The following is a 27290-nucleotide window of genomic DNA, read 5'->3' on the forward strand; positions in this document are numbered from 1 at the left end:
TCAAACCTACTGTGTATTCTTCCCAGTGTATTTTTCATTTCAGATATTGTATTATTCATTTCTGATTGGTTCTTTTCTCATGCTGTTGAGCATCCTTTTAACCATTACATTGCACTCTTTATCTGATAAATTGCTTGCTTCCATTTCATTTAGCTCTTTTTCTGGATATTTCTCTTGTTATTTCATTTGGGGCCTGATTCTTTGTCTCCCTATTTTGGATCCTAGTCTTTGTGTGGTGGCCTTATGTAGTAGGTGTCCTTGGGGGTCCAATAGTGTAGTCTCCTTGATCACCTGAGTTGGGTACTCCAGGAATGTCCTTTGTGTGGGTCATATGGACCATCTTGTTGTTATTGAGTCTTGATTGCTATTGGCCTCTTCATGCATGGATTGACCCTCAGGTTGGCTGACTCTGAGGCTCAACCCTGACCATCACATGAGAGCTTCTGTGCAGGTGCTGACCATCTGAAGCAGAATTTACCTCAGCTATGTTTGGTGCCTGCTGATATCATCCTTTAGATATCTTGCTTGTAAAGCTAATTAGATCCTACTCTGATGTTATCTGATGCTGGCCACTGGGTGTGTTGGTTCTGGGTCTCTTGGGAAGGAATCTGGTGCAGGAAAATGTAAGATGCTGTCTGTGACTGGCCATGGGCATCCTGTTTGTAGCTACAAGTGATCCAGAGTTTGTGGCTACTTCTTCAGGGTCTGAGTGTGTGAAGGACGGAAGGTTGAAGCTACATACCAAGACTGGCTTTTACCAGCACCAGGCTCGGGGCAGGTCAGTAAGAGTCTTAAGGCACTCAGAGATCTGCCTCTGCTGGCCTTCACCTACGGGCTGCTCTTAGGCTCCGTCACTGAAAGAGCCTCTGGCAGTACTCATAACACTGGAGGTAGATTCACAATGAGTCACCAGGTTGGGGCAAGTGGTTGTCCTGTAAGGGGGAGGTGCTGGTCAGGCTTCCGGGAAGATGGTGTTGTGGCCCCCAGGCTGATACTACACATAGGGGAGTGTTCCACCCAAGAAAGATGGTGTCTGAGGTATAGAAAAATGATTCAGCACAGGGATCGTGGTGCCTGTCCCTTCAGCTCTCTTGCCAGAAACATAAACCCCAGACTCTCCTCATGCAACTCTAACCTGCTCCACTCCTCCTTTGAAGGAGCCCAGGGTGAGTGTCTGTGAATGAAATTTTGTGTGTCAGCCCTTTAAGAGGGCACCTGGTCTCTAGTGGACTCTCATCTCTCCCTGATGAACAGAACCACTAATTTTCACAGCCAGATGTTATGTGGGCACCTTTTCCTGGCTCTCGTGCCCTGGACTGGGAGCCTGGCTTGGGGTCTAGACACCATGCTTCTCAGGGGGAACCCCTTTAGCTGAAATATTGCTCCAGAACTTCAGCTACTGCCCATGAAAGCAGGGCAAGTCTCCTTGACCCACCAGACACACAAGTACCCTTGGAGACCGTCCCTCAAAGTCCCATCAGTGCAGGATCCTGAAAGAAGAGTCTTTGCACCCATTACCCAGTTGCATACCAATAGTAATATGTGGCTATTCTTCAGGGGAGGGATTGAGAAGTTTTATTCTTTAAATGATCAAGGTCAGTGTCTGTGGCAGATGGAATTTGCACCCCTCTATCAAATAAACTGCCCTGAATGTCTATTCCTGACAAAAGGCAAATCAAATTCCTTCCAGGGCACTGGGAGGACCCTCCAAAGGTCATAGTGTTTCTCTGGTAGGAATCCAGAAAAGTGGAGAGAAGAAATCTAGCTGCTCTCAACATGAGAATGGAGGCCTGTCTGAACAAGCGGGGCCAGTCTCAGCCCATAGGAGAGTTATGTTCACGGTGGGCAGATGGTGAACTTTTTTTTGAGGGCATCCATTCACCCAAGGAGCTAGCAGGGTTAGTCACGTGAAAGTGAAGAACTGAGGTCAACCGAAAGTGAGGAACTCGAGTCCATCCTTGCTCACATGTAGGAGCCCATTCCTACCGGGGGCCTGGGAGATTTGGCAGAGGCTGGGTGAAGGCTGAGCATAGAATGGATTTCCCTTATGGAGTTCAGGGTCAGGTCAACCTACAGTCAGTGACTCTGCTCTAAACTATAGTGAAGTACCACTCAACACTCGCTAGGATGGCTATCATGTATTTTTTTTTTTTAAGCATTCATGAGAATGTTTAAAAGTTGGACCCCTCGTGCAGTGCTGGTGGAAATGTAAAATAGCGGGGCCACGTTGGAGAGCGTTTTTGGCAGTTCCTCAACATGCTAAGCATAGAGTTACCAGATGATCCAGAAGTTCTACTTCTGGGTGCATGCCCAAAGGAAATGGAAACATGTTCACACAGAAAAACTTGTACACAGTGTTCGTGGCGGCGTTGTTCATGAGGGCCTCAAACCGGAAACAGCGCAAATACTCATCAACTAATGAAGGGGTAAACAAAATGTGGTACACCCATACACTAGAATATAGCATACATAAAACTTTAAAATGTTATGCTAAGTAAAAGAAGCCAGTCACAAAAGACCAGATATTACGACTGCATTTCTGTAAAATGCACCCGCCCCCCCCCCCCGCCCCCCGCAGGCATATCCCTGGAGGCATAGCCCTACAGAAAGCGGATTAGTGACTGCCTGGGGCTAGGGCTGGAGGACAGGGAGGGGGCACTGGGAAAGCTATGGGATTGTCAAGGGGGGTGGTGGGGAGGAGACATATGTAATACTCTTTGTAATACTTTAAGCAATAAAACAATTTAAAAAAATAAAGTCCTACAATTGGCTCCTCCCTGAGGGGGCGTGGCTAGGCCCTGGGGGGCGTGGCTGGACTCAGCTTAAAGCCCGGCTGAGGAGCAGGAGCCCACACTGGTGGCTGTTACACGTGGAGGCATGGAGGAGTGCGCTTGCATCTGCGGCGTGGGCTCTTCGCGGGGTCGTCGTTGTTGTCAGCAGCGCCAAGGCCCAGCGGAGACCAGCGCGGTGCTGCGCGGGGAGTGGAGGAATCGGAGCCCCATGCCACCCCTGCCGCCCCCGCACTGCTCGCTGCAGGACCTGCCGGTGGAAATCTTCGCCTGGCTCCCCGGCACCGACCTGCCCAGCCTGGCCCAGGCCTGCACCAGATTCCACCACATCCTGCACATCGACAGCATCTGGAGACGGCGCTGCCGCGAGGAGTTTGGCTTTGGTGAAAACTTGCAGAACCTGGAGACGATCGGAATGTCTTATCGAGAAGTCTATGCGAAGCTGTTCCACCCGTACAGACACGTTTTGGGATTGTGGCAGCTAGGTAATGACTACAGAACACTGCTGAATGTCGCGGTGGACGGCTTAGGCATTACTGGTTGGACATGCAGGCCTCCCCTTAACACCATGTGGATGGCCCAATGCCGTTCGAGCCCGCGTTCAGAATCCGCCTGACGGAGCGGAAATCAGCCGCGGTGGAGTGCATGGAAGGCCGCCACCGCCGGCCCCACCGCCGCCACCTGCGGATTGAGAAGGACAGGTTCACCACCCAGTGCGACAGGACAGACCACCTAACGGATTCACCAACGCTGCTTAGGGGAGGACGGGGGCTGGAGCTGTGGGAGGAGGATCTGCAGGGGTTTGACTTCCTGACCTACCACCGCCTCTACCTCCCGCCGAGCCACCCGGACGACCTCATCAGGCCAGGCCTCTTCCAAGGCAAATACGATCCCTTCGGCCTATCGATTGTCATGCTCAGCTTCCATGGGGAGTATGCCAGGGTCACGAAGGTCACGGGAAACTCCAACGAGATATTAGACATCCACCTCAAGCCACGTATCCAGCTGCGAGATGGCGAGATCTTTCGCAACTTCGACGAGCTCTCCCACGTGGTCCAGGAGATGGACAAGCAAAAAAACAGGACTGAGGAAAGCGAGGGCCATGGCGGGGAGTCCGGGGCTGCAGCTTCGGAGGAGCAGCCGGTCCCGTTTGTTCTGCCTGTGGGCGTGAGCTCAGTAGACCAGAACTACCCCCGGACCTGCAGGATGTGTCTCTGTGCTAGCGTGGACATTGTTATTATTGCCCGCCATGGCTTCCCCTACTGCATGCACTACCCTGGAGTCTTCGTCCTGTTCGATGAGGACCACTTCGGGTTCATCTGTCTGGAGCTGAAATACTTTATCCTGTTCGGCAGAGTCCAGAACACCTTCCAGAATGTGGAGGCACCATCCCCGCAGGCCTTCCTGGAGAGAGCCTAGAAGATTCAGTCCGGACCCCCTGGGAGGAGCAGCTTGCATGCACTTTGAAGATTTGACCTTCTGGCCAGGTTACCCACCTTTGTTTGTTTTTTTAATCCTCACCCGAGGATATTTCCCCATTGATATTTAGAGAGAGTGGGGGAGAGAGGGAAAGACAGAAATAATCCACATCAGTTGTTTGCCTCCTCCCCAAGCCCGGACCAGGGCTAGGCTGGGTAGGAGCCAGCAATTGAGGTAGAAATAAACAGACCAGTGGTCTCAACCTTCCTAATGCCGCGACCCTTTAATACCGTTCCTCATGTTGTGGTGACCCCCAATTTCATTGTTACCAATTGAACATAATTAAAGCATAGTGATTAATCACAAAAGCAATATGTCATTATGTATGTGTTTTCCGATGGTCTTAGGCCTTTCCATCCGCAGGTCCAGGCTCTATCCACTGAGCCAAGCCAGCTAGGGCTGAGCATGTCTTTTTTTTTTTTTTAATTGTTTTATTGCTTAAAGTATTACTAAGAGTATTACATATGTCTCCTTTGTTTTTTTTAGCTGCCCTTGACAATCCCCTAGCCTCCCCTACCCCCCAGTGTCTTATGTCCATTGGTCATGCTCATATGCATGCATACAAGTCCTTCGGTTGATCTCTTACCCACCCCCCTCCTGCCCCCCAACCCTCCCCAGCCTTCCCGCTGTAGTTTGACAGTCTGTTCGAGGCTGCTCTGCCTCTTGAGCATGTCTTTTTAAAAAGAAAGAAAGAAAAAGGAAAGATCCTAAAATTAGATAGTATTGTTAGATTGTACAACTAATTGTTAGATTGTACAACTCTGAATATAATAAAAACCACTGAATTGTACATTTTATTTTTTTAATTAAATCTTTATTGTTCAGATTAAAAACAAAAAAAGAGAGCAGGGCGAGCCCTTTCTATGACTCTGTTCTTCCTACCAGTCTTGATGTGGCTTCTTCTGTAAATCCTTGGCTATCAGACCTCTCTTCAGCTAGTCTTCAGTTGGTTACTCAGGATGATTATTCTATAATTTGGTTGTAATTCCAGTTTGGTCTTGGGAGGAGGTGAGTGTAGCTTTTACCTATTTCACTGCCATCTTGATCTCTTGTAAGGGAATATTTTAATCAATTCATTATTTTTAAAAAAATATCTTTATTATTGAGAGTACAATTCATTTTTTTAAATCTCGCAACTTCTCATACTGTCTATAATACACATACAAATTGATTTTTTCTTTTATTGAAGTTGATATATTTATCATGCCTTTAATAAAAATAAAACTATTGAAAAATATATTCAACATTCTCTTAAGTAATACATTTTTTAAAAGTAAATTGGGGCCCTAACTGGTTTGGCTCAGTGGATGGAGCGTTGGCCTGCGGACTGAAGGGTCCCGGGTTCAATTCCCATCAAGGGCATGTACCTTGGTTACGGGCACATCCCCAGTGGGAGGTGTGCAGGAGGCAGCTGATCGATGTTTCTCTCTCATCGATGTTTCTAACTCTCTATCCCTCCCCCTTCCTCTCTCTAAAAAACCAATAAAATATTTTTTAAAAAGTAAATTGGGTCTTTCAGTCTCAGTTATATGATCTGAACAATGTTTTTTAAAATGTGAGGCTAAAATTTCTATACTTAAATTTTTATTTCTCTTGATTACTGAAAATAAAAGGATAATCCATTTTTATAATTAATTCTGTTATGAGCCTTTTTGTTTTTCATAATTAAAGGTAACTTACTAAAGTCCCTGACATCTCTGTAACAAAATACTCTCCTGTTTGCCAGGAGGCCCTATGATGCCTATCAAGGGTAATTTCAGGAATTTGGGTGGCAGCATCTACATCAGTAACAAAGCTACTGCAGTCGGTCAGCATTTAGGGAACTGCAGCCTTATTTCAGGAAGCTCTGCTTGGAGGCAGTAGGCAGATGAAAAGTCACATATCACCACAAGACATAAGACGATGACTCACCAAAATCCCCTTTCCAAACCTTGGGATTGAGAGACAGATAACACCTGACATTTGTCACTAGTAAAATATCTATGTGATCACACAAACAGGAGGTTCCAAATACAAAGGAATATAATTTCAGTACAGCTCACCCCCATCAATGTGAAAATCTGTGTCTATAAATGAATTATTAATGAATATATACTATGTAAGTGTTTAGTATTTCAAGTATTTACAAAGACACTGTACTAAATACTGTAAACCATAATAACATAGTTAACATAATCAATCAAACATAACTTACATGTTAATCATTTTAATTACTGGAGATATTTTTAAAGAAATTATCACTTATATGCATCTCACAGAGTTGTCATGAAATTAAATGATAAAATAATGGTACTTATTGAGCACTTAAAATGTGTCAAATACTAGCTAAGGGATTTACATAGACTGTTATTTTATTCTCATTAAGTGATAATATTATTCCTATTTTACAGATAAATAGCCAGTAAGATTCAACCCATATCTGCCAGGCTCCAAAGCCTGTCCTTTTAATTACTATGATCTTTAGAAATATCCTCTCAGGCCTTTACAGTGGAGTGCACACTTTTTTACAGAGCTTAATTTAACACTTGCATTGGCTGCCTTTCTTTCCTTTCTTCTCTCCCTACCTCTCTACTGTTAAACAAAAAAATTTAACTTGCTGGACAGAAAGTCTTTTTAAAAGTAAGGATTAGGTCATTGCTAGAAAAAAATAAAAAAATAAAAAGAACACTCGTCCTGGGTCATGGAGTCTAAACCACCAGCAGTTTGGCTGGGTAGAAAATACATGTTCAGCCCTCACCGGTTTGGCTCAGTGGATAGAGTGTCGGCCTGTGGACTCAAGGGTCTCAGGTTCGATTCCGGTCAAGGGCATGTACCTTGGTTGTGGGCACAACCCCAGTCGGGGGTGTGCAGGAGGCAGCTGATCGATGTTTCTCTCTCATTGATGTTTCTGACTCTATCCTTATCCCTTCTTCTCTGTGGAAAATCAATAAAAAATATTTTAAAAAAGGAAAGAAAAGAAAATACATGTCCAACATCCAAGAGTTCTGCAAGCACTTTTATGCACCAAGTCATTCTGAAGGAATTTACATTAACTATTGGGGGTGGGAGAAGGTGAAGCAGGGCTAGTTCTGTAGCAGAGTCTGCAGCACAATGAGTTAAGCTCATGTGTGAAGAAAGGCGGAGCTCCTGGGATTTTCAGGGGCCTGGCTATTCTCTCTTTTGGGTAATCACAGACATCACCTGAAAATTAATCCTAAATTCTAACATATGTACGTTTGTTTTTTAGGGTATTTTTCTTTTCTGTGAAACATCAAAAAATTTTAAATTACAATATTATGTTTTATGTGTACAACATAGTGATTATACATTTACATAACTTATGATCACCCCAGTTAAGTCTAGCACCTACCTGGCACCATACATATTATCCTATATAATAAAAGGCTAATATGCAAATTGTCCCCTCGGGAGTTCGACTGACTGGGAGTTTGACCACTTGCTATGATGTGCGCTGACCACCAGGGGGTGGCACATAACGAAGGAAGGCCCCAGCCAGCAGCTGGCAGCCAGGGAAAACAAGGCCTCAATCGGCCCTGATCGCTGGCCAGGCCTAGGGACCCTACCCGTGTACTAATTTTATGCACCAGGCCTCTAGTTTATTATATTTCCTATGCCCCATGACTATTTTGTAACTGCCAATTTGTACTTTTTAATCATTAAAGGGCATTTTTCTATGGAGATGTAAAACTCTAGATACTTTTCCTAGGTATGTATTAGATTAAAACTCTGGTGTTTGAGTTTTTTTCCTTTCAGCACTTTATGCCATTCAATTGCCTTCTGGCTTCTGGTAAAAGTCTATTGTCATTATGTGTCACCGTTGCCCTGTTTATAATGTGCTGGTTTTCTCTGGCTGCTCTAAAGAATTTCCCTTTAATTTTGGATTTCAGTAGTTTGATTATGACATGCCTAGGTGTGGTTTGCCAAGTATCTTGGATGTTTACTGAATTTGAAAACACTTTGGCCATTGATTCTTCAAATTTTGGAGTCTCTCTCTCTCTCTCTCTCACTCTCCCCCACTACCCCCCATGGGACTTCAATTACACATACTGTTAGACTTCTTGATATTGTTCAACAAGTCACTGGGGCTTTGCTCATTTTTTCCCCAGGTTTTCTTCTGTTTTGTTTGTTTGTTTGTTTAATTTTTCAGATTGAATAATTTCTATCAATCTATCTTAAAAGGTACTAATTCTTTCTTCTATTATTTTCAATCTGTAGTTAGGCCTATCTAGTCAATCTCCCATATCAGATATTTTAACATCTAGTTCTAGAATTTCAATTTTTCTTTTTTTAGTTTCCGTTTGTTTGCCTAAATTTTCTATATGTTAATTCATTAAAATTATATTTCCTTTTACGTTTTTGAGTATAGTTATAGTATCTGCCTTAAAATCCTTGCCTGCTAATTACAAGGCATCCTCAGGTTAGTCTCTACTAATTATCTTTTCCTTTGAATATTGGTCACATTTTTTTGTTTCTTCACTTGTCTTGTAATTTTGGATTGTGTAATGGACATAGTGAATGATACATTGTAGAGACTCTGAACTCTCTTATTTTCTTCTCAAGAATATTGACTTTGCTTTAGTAGACAGTTAACTTAGCACAACTCAAACTCCAAACTCTGTTTCCTTTATGTTGGGCAGCAGCTGAATGTTGTGTTCCGTTCTTTTAGCCTTTAGGCCACTTAGATTCTGCCCTGAGCACACATAGTGCAGTGGTCAGCCAGATGTCAGGCAGAGTTTATACTCATGAACTGGGAGCCCCTTCTATTGCTCTCTCTTTTCTGGAATATTCTTCTTCACATTTCAGCTGTGGTTGTTCTAAGCATTGACTCTGAATACTTAACCTGTGAAATTCAAAATTTCATTGGAGGAGAAACTGTTCCATGATGTGATCACTGTCTGTCTAGCAAGTCGGACCTGGGCCAGAACAGAGGTTGCTTCCTGCAAACCCCACTTAGAAACTGTCTGATCTTAACTGATGCCCATTCTGACATTAATCAGCACTCCTCCTTTGCTTCCTGCTAAGTGCTGATTCCTACAACAGATTGTTGTCCTGACCTGGTCAAACAGGTAAAGTAATTTCTGTACCTGATGGTATACACATACCCTTTACCCTATACAATTATCTGGCACAGGGATCCATTTTATCTTGCAGTCACCTAAGATATGCCTGTATGTAAAACTCCCTTAATAAACAGACTCATAGATACAGAGAACAGACTGACTGATGCTTGCCAGAGTTGAGGAGGTTTGGGGGACTGGATGAAAAAGGTAATGGTATTGGGAAGTACAGATTGGTTGTTATAAAATAGACATGGGGATGTAAAGGACAGTACAGGAAATATAGTCATTAATAACGTAATATTAATAACTAGAGGCCCAGTGCACAAAATTCATGCAGTCCCTCAGCCTGGCCTGTGCCCTCTCGCAGTCCGGGAGCCCTCAGGGGATGTCTGGCGGGCCTAAGCCGGCAGTCGGACATCTTTAGTGCTGTGTTGGAGGTGGGAGAGGCTCCCGCCATTACTGCTGCGCTAGCCAGCTGTGAACCTGGCTCAAGGCTTCTGGCTGAGCGGTGCTCCCCCTGTGGGAGTGCACTGACCACCAGGGGGCAGCTCCTGTGTTGAGCATCTGCCCCCTGGTGATCAGTGCAGGTCATAGCGACTGGTGGTTCTGCTGTTTGGGCAATTTGCATATTAACCTTTTATTATATAGGATAACCTTTGGGTACTGAAAATATCAGGGGAACACTTTGTAACGAATATGATTGTCTAACCACTGTGTTCTACACCTGAAACTAATACAAAGTAATATTGAATTTGAACTGTAAAAAAGGTTAAAATATAATCTGAAAGTCCAAGAGCACCTTGATAGCAAATTATATAAGCAAAGCAAGGCAGGTATACAAAGACAAACAAGTGTTTAAAAAAGGAAATGCAACCATAGTTCTCTGTTTGGTTTTATAATGAATAATATTTACATCATCATAATGATATAAACATTCATTACTGGTTTATCAAGAATAACGATGTTACCAAATTGGAAGGAAGGGAAAAGTTGAGGGGGTTGTTTATAACAGAGCCAAATCATTATCTATCAAACTGCAAGTCAACAGATAATGTTTACAGCTGATAAATAAGAAATGATGGCATGAGCTCATTATTGAGAAACATGACAATAAATACTGGGAAAAACAGGTGTAAAAGCTAAAAAGGGATTTCAATATTGTTTTATTTTTTATTTACAGTATCAGTTTGATAATGATTTATTGTGGTGAGCTGAATACTGCCCACACCCAAAGATGTTCATATCCTAACATTTTGGAACCTGTGACTATGTTATTTTATATGGCAAAAGAAACTTGGTAGATGTGATTAAGCTAAGGATATTAAATCAGGAAATTATCCTAGATTTTCTCATAAACCCAGTGTAATCATAAAAATTCTTATAAGAGGGAGGCAAGAGGGGCAGAGTCAACGAGGAGATGTGATGACAAATCAAGGTCGGAGTGATACAATTGCTGACTTTGAAGATCAAAGAGAACCATGAGCCAAAGAATGTGAGTGGCCTCCCTATGCTGGAAAAAGCAAAGAATAGAATTCTCCCCTGAAGCCTTTAGTAGGAGCATAGGCCTGCCAACCACCCACATGAGACTTCTGAGCTTTGGAACTGTAAAATAATAAATTTGTCTGCTAAGTCACTAAATTTGTGGTAATGGTTACAGCGGCAAGAGAAAATGAACACATTTATTTAGAAAATAGATAAGAAAAAATAGAACATGCTAAGACATGAATTATAGAAACTTACCAGCTACTGGCAAAAGTTCAAAATGAAGGAGTAAATTCATCTGAATTAGAAAGGGATAATTTGAATATGATTACATGATTACTTATTATGCATTAGGACAAGGTTAGGTAACTAAAGGATAGTCATATGAGTCAATGCTTAGCCACATCCTAATATTCTTTACCGTATATATTTTTCATTATTCCTCCTCCCTGTTTTTCTTCCCCACGCCCTATGTATCTTCTTTCTTCCTGTCACTGATATACTGTTGTGATAGCTGTCTGGCTCCCAGTCCAGTGATTCTATCATATCCTGAAATGGTCCCTATAGCAGTCAGGGTTCTCCAGGGGAACAGAACCAATTATATAGAGAGAAATTTACTTTAATGAATTGCCTCACATGATTGTGGGTGCTGACAAGTCCAAAATCCATATATTCATTGGGCAGGCTGGGAACTCAGCAGAAGTTGCCATTGCAGACTTGAAACACAATTCTCTCTTTTCTAGGAAATCTTTGTTTTTGTTCTCAAGGCCTTCAAATTCAACCACATTATCAAGAGGAATCTCTTTTACTTAAAATCCTGATTGTAGATGTTAAACATATCAACAAAATGCCTTCACAGTAACAACACCTAGAGTTTAATTAAATAGCTGAGTACTGCCCTGACCGGTTGGCTCAGTGGATAGCTCAGAGCGTTGGGTCTGGGGACTGAAGGGTCCCAGGTTCCATTGCGGTCAAGGGCATATACCTTGGTTTCGGGAACATCCCTGGTGGGGGATGTGCAGGAGGCAGCTAATCGACGTTTCTCTCTCATCGATGTTTCTAACTCTCTATCCCTCTCCCTTCCTCTCTGTAAAAAAATCAATAAAAATATTTTAAAATAAACAAATAAATAGCTAAGTACTATAATGTAGCCAAATTCACACATAAGATTAACCACCACAGCCACCAATTCTTGAGGAGTGGGTGGTAGGCACCATGTTTGTGCTCTGTGACTCCTGCTCACAGGTGGCTGGTTCAAGAGTGGACACATCACACCCACAAGACTATACAAAGGCCTAAGGATTTACTAAAGGAATCTAGAAAAAACACTTGGCCCTCTCTTTTGTGGTGGCAGCCTTGAGAAGCAAAGATTGGAAGATATCAGTGGCCATATGATAGCTTTCATTCTGAACTGGAAGAGGCTAAAGCCAACGTACAGAAAGAATCAGAAAAAGATCTGGAAGAGTCTTGGTTACAAATATGACAACTCCGAGCCACTCCTGCATTTTGAGTGGTTTAATTTCTTTCAGCTCTATGATCTCATTATTCCCTTATCTCCTAAACTAGATTGAACTGGATTTATGTCACATGTAACTAAGAGTCTTGACTAAGACATACGAGTAGGGTATCTTTGGGCTATATAGAAATGTTCACGTTTCCCTCTCCTCCTGGGCACGTGGCGGGTTACCTGCTTTGAACAGGCACGACTACATAACTTGCTCTGGCAAAATATGAGCAAAATATGTCACTTTAAGAGCAAGTGAAAGATTTGCCAGGTTCTCGTTGCCTGCAGTGACTGTGGAACACTTGTCACTTGGTGCCTCCAACAGATGAGTTCCTAAGTGACAGTGAGGAGAAAGTCTCAGCAAGCTGGCACATGTATCATAAGCAAGCAATAAACTTTTGCGATGTTAAGCCACTGAGATTTTCTGCTTTCTGTTCCTGCATTGTAACCTACCTTATCTTGACTAACAGAGAGGGCACTTACCTTCATAATTTTTTTGCCATGATTCATTCATTCATTTAAAAATAATATTGATCTAATATAGGGCCATAACAGTACACAAAACAGATCTACTTCCTGCCTTCCTGAGTAAGAATTGTCTTTCTTACAATCCCAATAAAGTGTGATATGTGCCAAGAAAAGTACAGGCACAAAGGGAGCTCAGGCTTCTGTCACCTACCGCCTATGGGAAGTTGAGGAGAAGCTTCCTGGATGAAGTGATATAAAGATGAATGAAGGGGAAGTAGGAGATTGAAGGGGGAGGAGTATGAGATTTTTCTCCAGGCAGAAAAAACAGCAGGGATAAGAGCACAGGGAGAGGTGGCATTGAACTTTACACATGAATCCCCTCCTTCCCCACCCTCTACTTTTTCTAGGCTGAATTGGGATCACAACACATCCATTGATAAAAAGTGAAGCTGTTATTACATAGTGGTAATTGTCAATTAATAGTCTAACTTCAGAGTAATGCCACCTTGGCACAGCAGTGTTTGTGCAATTATTTACAAAATTTTTTGCCTTTGAACTTAATATTTTACAAAACTGAATGAGAAAATTAAAGTGCTGCTAACAACAGTATAATTGAGACTAAGGCCAAATATATATATATTAGGTTGGCCTAAAGTTGTGAATCTTTAGCCTAAATCAGATGCTTATTGGACTTGAAATTGACTATGAACTCATATGTAAAGGAAAAGAACTACATTAAAGAACATTGGGGAAATACTAGATTTATCCTTGACAATTGTGTCTAAGACATAAAATACAGTAACAAAAGATATGGAAAGGTCATTAAAATTATCAATTGACAATTACATCCATAAATATTCCAATGATTTAAATACATAAAAAACATAGTATAAATGAAAATAGGGATGCGCCCTAACCGGTTTGGCTCAGTGGAAAGAGTGTCGGCCTGCAGACTGAAGGGTCCCAGGTTCTATTCCGGTCAAGGGCATGTACCTTGGTTGCGGGCACATCCCCAGTAGGGGGTGTGCAGGAGGCAGCTGATCAATGTTTCTCTCTCATCCATGTTTCTAACTCTCTATCCCTCTCCCTTCCTCTCTGTAAAAATCAATAAAATATACTCAACAAAACAACAAGAAAACCCACTGCATAGGAGAACTTATTTGCCAATGATATCTCTGATAAAGGTTTAATCTCCAACATTTACAGGGAACTCATACAACTTAACAAAAGGAAGATAAACAACCCAATCAAAAAATGGGCAACAGACCTAAATAGAAACTTTTTGAAAGAGGACATACATAAGGCTGAGAGACGTATGAAAACATGCTCAAAGTCACTAATCATCCGAGAGATGCAAATCAAAACGACAGAGAGGTACCATCTCACACCTGTCAGAATAGCTATCATCCACAAATCAACAAATGACAAATGCTGGTGAGGATGCGGAGAAAAAGGAACCCTTGTTCACTGCTGGTGGGAATGCAAACTGGTGTGGCCACTGTGGAGAACAGTATGGAGTTTCCTCAAAAAACTAAAAATGGAACTTAGATTTGACCCAGTGATCCCACTTCTAGAAATATATCCCAAGAAACCAGAAACACCAATCAGAAAGGATATATGCATCCCTATGTTCATAGCAGCACAATTTACAATAGTTAAGATTTGGAATCAGCCTAAGTGCCCATCAGCAGATGAGTGGATTAAAAAACTTTGGCACATCTACACAATGGGATACTATGCTGCTGTCAAAAGGAAGGAACTCCTACCATTTGCAACAGCATGGATGGAGCTGGAGAGCATTATGCTAAGTGAAATAAGTCAGTCAGAGAAAGATAAATATCACATGCTCTCACTCATTTGTAGATTATAATGAACAACATAAACTGATGAACAAAAACAGATCTAGAGACAGAGAAGCATCGATCAGATGCTCAAAACTCAGAGGGAAGGTAGGGGAGGGTGGGGTGAGGAGGAGAGATCAACCAAAGGACTTGTATGCACGCATATAAGCATTAAGCGATGGATGTGGACAACAGGGGGTGAGGGTGAGGGCAGGATTGGGGGGATGAGGGGACAATGGGGGAATAAGGACACATTTGTAATATCTTAATAAAGGGAAAAATATATTTAAAAAAAGAAAATAGGGATGCAACTTACTAAGGAATCTGTTATCAACAGAAAGCTGCAATTCAAAATTTTCAGGAATTTTCCGAAGTTTATAAGACAGTAACAGAAATACCATCAATACTTTGCAAAATCTACATTATCAACTTCTTTCCAATGTGAAAATAAGTTTTATCTACTAAATGTCACCACAAATGAGATCATAATGTGAGTAAAGAAATTAATTTATGGTATTTTGTGTTTAATCTGTTTTAAATATATATGTACTAGTATATACATGGCCGGGATTAAAAACTAAAACTGTTTTTAAATATGTTTTTATTGATTTCAGAGACAGGGAGAACACAGATAGAAACATTAATGATGAGAATCATAAATCAGATGCCTCCTGCACACCCCCTATTGGGAATCAAGCCTGCAACCCAGGCATTTGCCCTGACTGGGAATTGAACCATGACTCAACTACTGGGCAACACCAGCCAAGTAAAACCGAAACTTAAAAACAAATAAAATAAAATAAAAAACCCACAAAAAAAAAAAAGATAAAGAAACAAAAAAAGAGGGGGTAAAAAATAAAAACAAACAGTAAAAAGTGTGAGAGCCCTAACCGGTTTGGCTCAGTGGATAGAGCATCGGCCTGCGGACTGAAGGGTCCCAAGTTCGATTCTGGTCAAGGGCATGTACCTTGGTTGCTGGCACATCCCCAGTAGGGGGTGTGTAGGAGGCAGCTGATCGATGTTTCTCTCTCATTTTCTAACTCTCTATCTCCCTCCCTTCCTCTCTGTAAAAAAATCAATAAAATATATATAGTTTTAAAAAGTATGATATGTGCAAAGAAAAGTACAGGGCACAAAAGGAGAAAAAAAGAAGAACACCAACAAATCTAAAACTTTTATACAACTGGGAATTTTAGACTTTTGATATCTTTATAATCTTTAAAACCTAACTTTTACTCATTTAACTTTCATGTTTTTTTGGACTGCAGTATGTACAAAAGCAGGCACCTATATTTTTGGAGCCAGGTGTGTGTGTGTGTGTGTGTAGTGAGGGAAACAGTAAGTGACCAGAGATGAGACTACAGAAAGAAACAGAAATTAGATTGTATTAGGCTGCACAAGACACATGAAGGAATTCAGACTAACTTGAGATAATGGAAGTATTGAAAGAGTTTAGGCAGAGAAGATATATGATCCTATTTGCCTTCCAGAAAGATCATGATGGTTTCAGTGTGAATATTGGATTTAGAGGAGGAAAAGGCTGAACCCACTGGACCTATACTGCAGTAACCGTAAGCAGGTAATAACTTGAATTAGGGATGTAGTAGTAGAAATGGAGTGGGATGGATGATTCTGAAATATACTAAGGAGGAAGGTTTAACAGCCTGATGATTGAGCGGATATTGAGGAAAATGTAGAAATTCAAAGTTAACATTTAGATTTCATGGGCATTTAATGTATGATGGCAATAGCTCAGTTTAGTCATGTTGTGTTTGAGTTGGATGTCTATAAAACACCTAAGAGATACCAAGTAGGGAACTGAATATTTGGTTTTCAAGCTTAGGAGTCAGCTCATGGCTAGAAGCCATCCATGTAGAGAAAGCAAGAATCATGAGCATAGATGAGATCATCCAAGAAGAATGTGTAGATTAGACTAGAGTGATAAGAGCCTTAGAATTCCTTGGAATGGCAATATTTAAGTAAAAACAGAAGTGTCCAAAGGACAATGATGAGTGGCCAGAAAGGAAACAAACAGTGAACTGTGTTATTACAGAAGGTAAAGAATGTTTCAGAAAGGAAGTAATGATTAACAGTTAAAATATTAAAAATTAAGACGTCATATAATAGGGATGATATTGGTGACTTTATTGAGACTAGTTTCACAGCAGTGTTGGGAATGTAAGCCTGATTACAAAATGATTGAGAAGTAACTTGGAGATGACAAAGTAGAGATGGCAAGCACAGAAAATTCTCTCAAATTTTTTATTTAATGAAAGGAAGGAAAATTTGGGCAGAAGCTAGAGGGAGGAAGAATATGTATGAGGGAAACATTTTAAACTGAGCATGCTAATGGCAAGGAACCAGTACTCTGAGAGGTTGAAGAAACAATAGAAAGAGAATAATTAATGGAGCAAGGTTCTCAAGTAGACAGGAGTCAAGATCCAAAATAGACTGAATGATGGCCTCCCCTTCAAAAGAATGAAGGGATGGGTATGGTTCAAAAGTTGGTTTGATCATGTTAATTAACATGCACTAGCTCATGTAATTTTTAATTCTTATAATAAACTATACAGTATAAGTATTTTAAAAGACAGGGAGTAGCCTGGGCAGTATGGCTCAGTGGTTGAGCATTGACCAATGAACCAGGAAGTCACAGTTCAATTCCAGGTGAGGGCACATGCCTGGGTTTTGGGCTTGGTCCAGTAGGGGCCTGCAGGAGGCAGCTGAGCAATGATTCCCTCTCATCACGGATGTTTCTATCTTTCCCTCTCCCTTCCTTTCTCTGAAAACAAACAAAAAAAGTTAGAGAGTAAAATAATTTGTTCAAGTGTCCTGCTTGTTAATACTATTAATACTATTTTTCTGACTTAAACTTAAATCCAAGATTTAAACTACCTATGTTGTAATGTACCCCTCAAATCTCAAGAAGTCGAATTAAAGAGTCATATTTATTGCAAATCCAGGACTATGAGGGGGCATTTCGGCTCTCCCAAATCTCATAGTGATAAGATGGCCGCAACACCAGATTTATAGGCAAAGATCACAAAGGTATTGATTACATCCCAGGGTTTGGAATGAGGAACCTGGTTCACAAAAAAGCAGTTTACAGAAGCAGAAGCAGCATGTTATCTAAATTATAGTTTTGGGTCTCCCGAATCACTGAATTGACAGAAACACATTATCTAGAGCCCTCAGGTCTGGAATGAGGAACCTGGTCAGACTTAAGCATGTTATCTAAATTACAATTTTTGGTCTCCAGAACACCGAGTCAACAGGGACACATTAACTGGAGCCCTCTGACCTTGGGATAATTGTGCTGTCCTTCCCAGGTAAAGGAAAATGTGCTTTCTATTTCTAAAACCAGTATGACCAAACCAATGGGATATTCATATTACAATCAATAGAGTATTTAATTGAATGGGGTGATTTATATAATTCAGAAAATTAAAATAACTTTTCTATTATTTTAGCAAGCAAATAAGTACAGAAACCAAACAGCAGGGTTAAAGTTAAACTATAGTTTCTACCTGAGATGATTGCTACCATACTTCACCTAGATTTATAGAATTTCACCAAATATTCCTTATTTCAGCAGTTCTCAAACTATGGGTCGCGACCCCTTTGGCAGTCGAACGACCCTTTCACAGGGGTCACCTAAGACCATCCTGCATATCAGATATTTACATTACGATTCATAACAGTAGCAACATTACAGTTATGAAGTAGCAACGAAAATAATTTTATGGTTGGGTCACAACATGAGGAACTGTATTTAAAAGGTCAGGAGGTTGAGAACCACTGCCTTATTTTGTAAGGTGCCTGGTACAAAGTCTGAAATATAGTAAATATTCAATAAATATGAATTTAATTCTTTTCTTGACTAATTCCTCCTTCTGGCTTCTCAGATCTAATCTATTCTACTTACCAGATCCCTCCTGACTCTATTTTTTGGTCAATCCTCACCTGAGGATATTTTTTCATGGATCTTTAGAGAGTAGGAGAGGGAGAGAGAGAAGCATTGATGTGAGAGATAAACATTGATTGGTTGGCTCTGCAGGCACTCCCTAACCAGGGCCAGGGATTGAGCCTACAACCAAGGTTCATGCCCTTGACTGGAATCTAACCCGGGGCCCTTCAGTCTGCAGGCTGACAGTCTACCCACTGAGCCAAACTACTAGGGCCTTCCTGACTTTATAAATACTTTCTGTCTGGTCTATCCCTACCTTTACCCTTTCCCAGGACAAATTAGTTCCTGTATGATAGAATTCATTTGATGAAGTACATTAAACACTAAATTAGCATTCAGCATGAAGATATGAAGGTATTCTGTGTGTGTGTATACACACAGACAACACACACAATACCAGAGCCACTAGAAATTGATACTAGGTATGTGGAAAAATAATGCAACTTATAAAACTGGATAAAAATAAAATGGGTATCAATTTTCATAGAAATAGATGCTGACCAGAGGCGTATTTTCCCAGACTTTGCCAAAATGTATCAAAGAACCCTTAAAAATATTGAACTGGCCAGGCGGCAGTAGCTTAGTGGTTGAGTGTTGCCCTATGAATGAGGAGGTCATGGTTCAATTTCCGGTGGCACATGCCTGGGTTGCAAACTCAATCCCTGATGGGAGGCATGCAGGAGGCAGCCGATCAATGATTCTTTGTCATCATTAATGTTTCTATCTCTCTCCTCCTTCCTCTCCCTCTAAAATCAATAAAAACATATTCTCAGGTGAGGATAAAAAAAGAAAGGTCATAAAGGTTAAGTCACTTTTCTAGGATCATACAATGAACAAAACGTAAAAGGGCCTTAGCCAGTTTGGCTCAGTGGATAGAGCGTTGGCCTGTGGAATGAAAGGTCCCAGGTTTGACTCTGGTCAAGGACATAAGCGTGGGTTGCGGGCTCAATCCCCAGTAGGGCCATGTAGAAGGGAACCAATCAATGATTCTCTCTCATCATTGATGTTTCTGTCTCTCTCTCTCTCTCTCCTTTCCTCTCTGAAATCAAGAAAAATATATTTAAAAAAAACAAACAGAAAAGGAACTCAAGCTCAAGATCATTTAGGTTTATTAATATACCTAAATATAGGTGTCCCAAAAAATGTATGCACACACTTTGAATAATTATAAAAGGCAGGGTTTATAAAAAAATGCATTTCCTTTTCAAAATTGTGCTATCAGCTGCTAAGGTGTGTATACATTTTTGGGGGGGACACCCTCTATATTTCTACTCTAGAACAATTAAGAATAATGTACTTAAATAATCTAAGAACTGAAAGTGAGAGTTCCTCATTTTTTTGTGTTTAAAATGCTGCTCTATAGGAATATAAAACAAGACCTAATAATCTTTGACACTGTAGCTATTATTTATAGGGCTTCTGCTATTTGTGGTTTTCTGAAGCCTCTGCTCAAAATGATCCATACTATTTCTGAGGGCTTTAAGACAGGCTAGCAAAGCTGTGAACAACCGAGACAGGCTAATGAATTTAAAGTTGTCTTTCGTTGTGTTCCCGCTGCTCACTCCTAAGGTCATCCTCCTTCTAGTTCTCCATCCAGCAGTTATTTGCACAATCTGCCATCCTCAATCTTTCATCTGTGGCCAGTTTAACTAACCTAATATCAGAGATCAAGTTTAAAATATCTTTTCATTAAAATTACATTTCAATTTACGAGTTTATGATGCTATACCCTTACCACTGTCATATTCAGTTCCCTGTAAGCCTAGCCTTTATGATCCTCAGACCGTTAAGCGTTTGGGTATTAAGTCTATAGATGGGCAGAAATCATCACATGAGGGAGGGGAGTGGTTTCAGTGTAACATTTCAGCACTTTCCCAAGAAAACATAGGAAGAAAGGAGAAGTGGTTTTGAAACTGCTCAGTGAAGTGAGACTGCCGCCTGCCTGGATGTGGTTAATACATACCTGGGGCTTTTCTAAACCCAGCCTACATCCTCCCCAGAGCCCTAGATCCATATTGCAACTGCCTTTTGACCACACCACTGCTACTTCAAACTCATCGGGTCCCAAATGGCACTCATTTGCTGCACCCCTCCATCTGACTGCCACCCTTATCTCATTTATCCTCCCCCGAAATCAAAACAGCCTCACTGCCTCATTCCCCTCCACCTGACCCCAGCAATCAATTACCAAAATCAGTTGATTTGGCCTCCTGAATATTTTAGGAATCTATCTTTGCATGATCACTGATACTCACATAATGATCCCTGCATCCTCGATCTCTGGTCTACAAGTTCTCTTCTTGCCCTGCTCCTCCCAACTAACCTGTCCCTCGCCCACAGCTTGTACAAGTGCCCAGGCCCATTACTCTAGTCATTGCCTCACCATGGCAGGGAAGGTAGTTCTCATGATTTGTCTTCTGGCTGCTTCTCCAGCCTCATCTTTTTTCAGAAATTCGGGCCTGGAATGAATTCCTTAACACATTATCTGTCCCTGCGCTGCATGACTTTTCTGTTAGGATCTGGACTTGCATCCCATGCCCCATTTTTGAGCTGGGAAACCCGCATTGGACTTTAAAATCTAACTGCAGAGTTAGTGAAGTCACTTATTCTTGCTCCGTCAACCTTGATAGACCACACTTTCGATCATAATTATATGCTTTCATGTCTGCCTGCCTACCCACTGAGTGCGTCCTGCCGATCCCTGAGTTGGTACTCAGTTTGGAGGCAGGGCGCAAAGATAAGAGAAGAAATAAAAGTTTTTTTAAAAAAGAGAGAGAGATAAGGCTCTGTAGTTACTAACAAATGCTAAACAAATGATCTATTTTGAACCTGTGGCTGGATTTTAAAAAAGCAACCGACTCTGGGAGCACTTCTAGCAGCTACCAAACCCAAGGGTGGAGCCGCAGGGCGATCTCAGCGCCGCGCCGCCCTGCAGGGTCCCGGGGGGCGGGGGTGTGGGGGCGGTGGGCGCGAGCCCCTCGTAAAGGCTCCAGCGTCCAGACCACCCGGGCAGCGACCTCCACGGACCAGCAGACGCGAGGCCCGGGGGCGGCCCCCGAGACCCTCCCGCCCGGGCGCTGGGCTGACCCACTTCCTAGGACTCGACCCGCGACCAGCCAGGGCGCGGGCTCCGCTTCGGCAAACCCCGGCCGCCGGACCGAGAGGCCTCCATCCTCGGACGCCCCGGGAGAGGGGCTGCTCCCGAGAAGCAAGATGGCGTCCTCCGGTCTTCCCTCTTTCCCCCAAGAACCCCCTCTTGGCCCCCATAAGAGAAAGAGACGTCGCGGCGCCGACGCAGAGATCGGGAAACTCCCCGAGGCTGCGGCCCCTCCCAGGCCCCCGGGAGGTGATTTCATCCCGTCGGGCACAGGGAGCTGGGGGTGGGGACGCCCGGCAGGCCGCGCAGCCGGGCCGCAGCCCGAAGAGGGTGGACGCCGGAGAGCCCGCGCCCCCCGCCCCGCGCCAGCTATTGTTCTCCAGCTCGGCCCCCGACACCCTGGGCTCCGCCAAAGGAGCGGAAGTCCCGCCCCATCTGGGCTGCTCCGCCCCTAGCGCCCCGGAAGTGCTCTGCGGCGGCTGCTGCAGAGCGGGCGGGAGGAGGGTGGATCTGTCGTGAGCGGGGCGTCCCTAGTCCTCCTCCGCCTCCTCCTCCGCCTCCTCCGCGTCGTCCTCCCCCTGCCTCCCAGCCTTCTCCGCCGCCGCCCGTCGGACTCCTCCTGCTGCTGCTCGCGGCGCAGAGCCTCCCAGACGAGGACCGAGCACTCTCGGCCGGAGCCAGCCCTGCCGCGGCTTCCGGTGCCCGTGGGGCGGCGGACTGGTTTGCGGTGCAGGTGAGCGACGCCGGTCCCGGCCGCTCGGGAGGGTGGGGGCCGCCGGGGGGCGGCGGGGGTGTGTCCGGCTGGCAGCGGGCCGAGGCCGCGGCGCGGGGCCCGGCGCGGAGATTGCACATCGCGCGTTCTGCCCGGGGCGAGCCCGGGATGGAATCCGCGCGCCGTGTTCGCCTCGGGGCGGCCGAGCGCGCCTCCGAGGGCGGGCGGGCGGCGGCGGCGAGGGCCCCCGCGCCCGACACCCGCTCCCAGGTCTCCGTCGGAAGGTCACCCTGCATTTCTGGCCCTGCGCGCGGAGGACCTTGCCTGGGCGGTGCCCGCGACCTGGGGGACCCGCCGCCGCTACCCCAGCCCCTGCGCCTCCCTCCGCTCCTGTCCCCTCCATCCCTTCCTTTCAACTCCTGGCCTGGACGAGAGCGGTTACAGGGAAGGGTGTTTTTCCAGACTGGTCGTTAGATTTTACGCACTGAACTCAATAGCCGGCTCTGGGCTCTTGCACAGGTTTGGCCCCTTTTCGGGTAATTCCGCCTCTAAGACGAGGAAGAGAGTGTAATTATTTGGAGTGAAGGGTGGTCCGTCCCTACCGGCTTTCCAGAAGTGGCAGGTGTGATTGGTACGCGGGAGACTGATAGGTGTGCAAGTGGGCGGGGTCGCCGTGCGGCGTTGTTTTCAGGTTTGGGGAGAATGAAGGAGTTAACTGGCCTTTGCTCGGGAACCAGAATGTCCAGACGTGTGAGAGCTCATCCAGGTGCCATGGAGGTTGTGTGAGAACTCCAGCGCCACACCCAGCATGTCAACCTGAAAAACACCTCATTTACAAATTGTGTCTGGCGGTGATGGTAGGGGGAAACTATAAAACATGTGTCATAGGTTTAATCCTTTCCCAAATGACAGCTTTAATCATGTTCCGAAAACGGGGTAACAAATTTCCTTAGTGAACTCACAGTAGAAGGCATTTCCCTTAGCTTATGTTTACTGATCTGTTTAAATACGTATATCTTATTAGTTGTTTTTGTGCCTTTATTAATACAGTGTTACTATCAAATGACTGTAACTGTAAAACATTATTTTTAGACTTAGAATTTCTTCAAGGCAGAAGCCATGTCTTCTGTTTCCATGTGATGGGCCTACATAGACGTTATTCATTCATTTCTTCGTTGAATGAATGAAAGTCTAATTAGCTCACAGTCGCCTTCCAGGAGTCATTTATTTTATTTGGCTAGTGTGTGTGTGTGTGTGTGTGTGTGTGTGTGTGTGTGTGTGTGTGTTTTCCAGTTTCTTAACACATACAGACTTTGCTTTGCCTGTCTGTTCTTTAGCACGGTCAAAGAACAATTCAAGAAGGATCCCTCGCTCTCCTTCCAAAACTCTGTCCTCCCTTGAAAGGTTAAAATTATATTTGGGGAATTGTGACTAGGCATTATAATAATTTGTATCCCAGTGTTAAAGGTTTACTACTTGAGCATGTTTGTCCAAGGTTATCAAGCAGAGATTTCCTGGTGATGGTAAGTTTAAGTTTAGAGTTGACAGCCATACCCTGTCTTAAAAAGAGGAAATTGGGAGCTGCCATTGCTGGGAAAACATGGTGCATCCCGGAATTGCTTATAGTGGCTCATTTTTCCCATGGATACATGAAATCCTATGACGTCCAGTATGACCTTGGCATAATTTACCAATAGCCACGTTCACATTTCTTTTCAGAGATCCAGATGCTGCTCTCTAGTGTGTCTGCTGAGCGTGCAGTCATCTGCGTCCTCTATATTGAAGCAGTTCTTCAACCCTTTTTTTTGAAGGGCTTTCAGATGGAAAGGGCCAATTATAGGAAAGACCCTTGCCTACCATTTGTGCGGGGGGATAATTTTTGTCTGTAAGTAGTTGGTTATTTTCACTTTAGGAAGGTCCAAATAAAAAAGTGCTGATACCTTCTTTCCTTTCCAGATATCTGGTGGTGGTTCTGCACTGGTTTTCTAAGCTCCGCTTCTAAATAAATGTACCAGTATCATTTCTTGTATGTGTGTGTATCAGTGTAATACGTACTAGTAACCCTTATTAGTTGGATGGCGAGGACAACCACTTTTAAAATACTAGAATAAGAGGCTGCTAATGAGGAAAAAGATTTATGATTTTGAAGAAGTAGGGGGACAGTATATGGTTTCCATTGTTTTATAAAATGTTTTCATTTTTAGACACTAAGGAGAGGAAGGAAGCCTGCAGTTTCTTACCTCATTGTCATTATCACTGTACAGTGGTCAGATTTCCCTTTTTGAATGTACTAACCCTCCTGATAATAACATTCCTCATACATTGATTGCCTGCCAAGTCCTGTGATAAGAGCTTTACTTAGAATATTTCAAATCTCCACAGTACCTCTGCAAGATAGGTAGTTTTCCTACACTTTACTAAGTGAAGCTATTTGCCAGTGGCTAGGCAGCTAGCTAGTGTGTAGTAAAGTCTGAATTTTAAAGTAATGACTTCTTAAAGCTTGGGTATTGCAATTAATCCTAAGAGGCTGAGGAAAATGAGATTCGGGAAAGCAAGATACTGATCTCAGCACTTGGTTGGCTAGTGGGGCCTGGGGCTGCTAGTAACCCTGGCCAAGTGGCTGGCAGTGGCAGTGGCAGTAGCAGTAGCAGTAGCAACTCTTCTGTTTATCCCAAGTGTACCTATAAATAGTGTTATCACCCTTTATATGTGCTGTAATGAAAAAAAATGGTTGGGTATTATTCATATAAGTGTCCTGGAAAAATAGAGTACACATTAGGAACTCAACTATGGTGTTTGATGACTGCTTTTTACCTCGGAAGTATTTGAAATGTGAGAGGATTTTTTGAAGCCTATTTATAGTAAGCTTTCCTTAAGGCATGTTGTTTTTTCTTTCACTAAAAGAGATGGGGGAGAGGTTGAAGGGGAATGGGAAGAATGGTAAAAGAAGCAAAGGTGTACTGGGTGTATTTTTACCATTTTAGACCATATGTCATTTTCTTTTTGGTTTAAATATGGAGGCTTAAAGTGGGCTGAACTCTTGTAAGGGTCTAATTGCTATTCAGTGCTAGAAGAATTCTCTTCACTCTCTCTAAGCCTGTGCAATTTTTTTGTTTGTTTGTTTTTTTTAACAATTTTAAATGAGCTTAAGACAAATGTGTTCATCTCTTGGTTTTAAAAAAAGTACATAGCTGTATGTAAAAACAGCTCATTATCTAGCCCTCATTAGTAACAATTATTTTTTTATTTCTTTTTAGCTCTAAGACACCTTATCGTACTCATTAGGATTTGGTTATAGTATATAAAAAGTAAAATGAAAGGTCTTAGTTTTTCAAGGACTTGTGAGTAAATTTTAGGAGAGAATTTTTATCTTTGATTTAATTATACCTTAAGGTGAAGGCTTAATTTCTCAATGTCAAGAAGGTAGTCTGTACAAGCCAAAAAAGCAAATTTCCGTAAAATATTACAATACTATTCTGAAGGGCTTTCCCAGCTAGAGTCCTATATGAGATTCAGTAGATATAACCTTTGACACAAGTAATCTCTTTGAAATGTGGGATCCAGTTTCACTGCTGAATTCACTTATTGAAGCTAAATATCAGGGTTTGACAGTGTCAGCTTGAAGAATAAAACAGCAAGATTGTGAACTGACTTCTACTTCCAAATGCATTGTGAAGGTGAGGCAAAGATCCCAGGTTTTCACAAAGATCATGATTGTCGTCATCAAAACCACAGGATCTCTGCTTCTGTGTGAAGCGGTTGGATAGCCAGCATACTAGTGCCTTGAAAGTGGAGGTTGCCACACCACTGAGTGATTGCAAATGCTTTAGTTGAGCTGCTCTGTCCAGATCTGCCCTGATTTCTGCAGCAGCCCTTTAGCCTCGGGTTGCTCCCCACCACCAACCCCTCTCTCCTCCCCATTTTGTTAGAGCAATCATGATACTCCCCCGCTTAAAACCCTGTTGCAACTCCTTTTTGCCCATTAAAATAAAATCCAAACTCCTCTTATCCTCAATCACATATACAAAACCTTCAAGATCTACTCTTTCCTAACCTCTTTTTTTCCAGGAGATTCAGTCTCAGCTTCTGGAATCCAGCATTTTCTCAGTCCTCCATTTTTCTGTAATTCTAGCCACTCCTTCCCCCCAGTCTAGTATACTTCTACTGGTCCTTCGGAACTCAGCTTAGGTTATGTCTCCAAAAATTTTATCTTGATTAGATGCTTTCTCTTAACACAATTTCTGGGGGGAAGGGGGAAGACAGACAAAAAACAACTTTCAAGACAGCTACTTGCTCTTATGTGCCATCATAAAAATCTATTATAGCTCTTATACTATGGACAGTGCCTTCATTAGCCTATTGTAAATTTTGTTAACCACAATCCACAGGAACCTCATAACTATGTACACATACACTCTTAAAAGCCTTCACAGGCCTTTATCAGAAGTTCCCAAACTTTCTCAGTTTATGGCAGCCTTATTATGTCAGTAAGTTTTTTATAGCATCCCTAGGTCAAAAGAAACATGTAATGGTTTTATTTCTTATATAGTTAGGTCCAAACAACTTAATATACATTTATGTCCTAACAATTTAGAAGCTGTTTGAAAAACTGATACACATAAATAACTTTTCCTTCTTAACTGCCTAGAACTCAATTGTGTGTACAAGGGTTTATTCAACCATTCTCTTGTACTTGGACATTTCAGTATTTACCAATATTTTTCTATTACAAATGATCTATAGTAATAAAAGCATAATATGCTAATTAGACCAGACGTCCTTCCAGATGAAGCCAGGGCTACGAGGGAAGCCCAGGTCCCGGGTGCTAGAAGGAAGCCGGTGCCGGCAGCTGGGGGAAGGAAGGCCTACTCTTGCACAAATTTCGTGCATT

The 27290-nt window shown here is 42.8% G+C and overlaps 1 protein-coding gene across 1 annotated transcript in view; it reads left to right on the forward strand.

Annotated features, from left to right (window-relative positions):
- The first annotated feature begins 22158 nt into the window (after positions 1–22158).
- RALA (RAS like proto-oncogene A) overlaps positions 22159–27290 on the forward strand; it is a 43859-nt gene continuing 38727 nt past the window's right edge. Inside the window, exon 1 of the mRNA XM_059655733.1 lies at positions 22159–22420. The gene's annotated coding sequence lies outside the window, so the exon portion shown is untranslated. The remainder of the gene's footprint in view (positions 22421–27290) is intronic.

This window comes from Myotis daubentonii, chromosome 10, assembly GCF_963259705.1.
Source record: "Myotis daubentonii chromosome 10, mMyoDau2.1, whole genome shotgun sequence".
NCBI classification, from domain to species: domain Eukaryota; kingdom Metazoa; phylum Chordata; class Mammalia; order Chiroptera; family Vespertilionidae; genus Myotis; species Myotis daubentonii.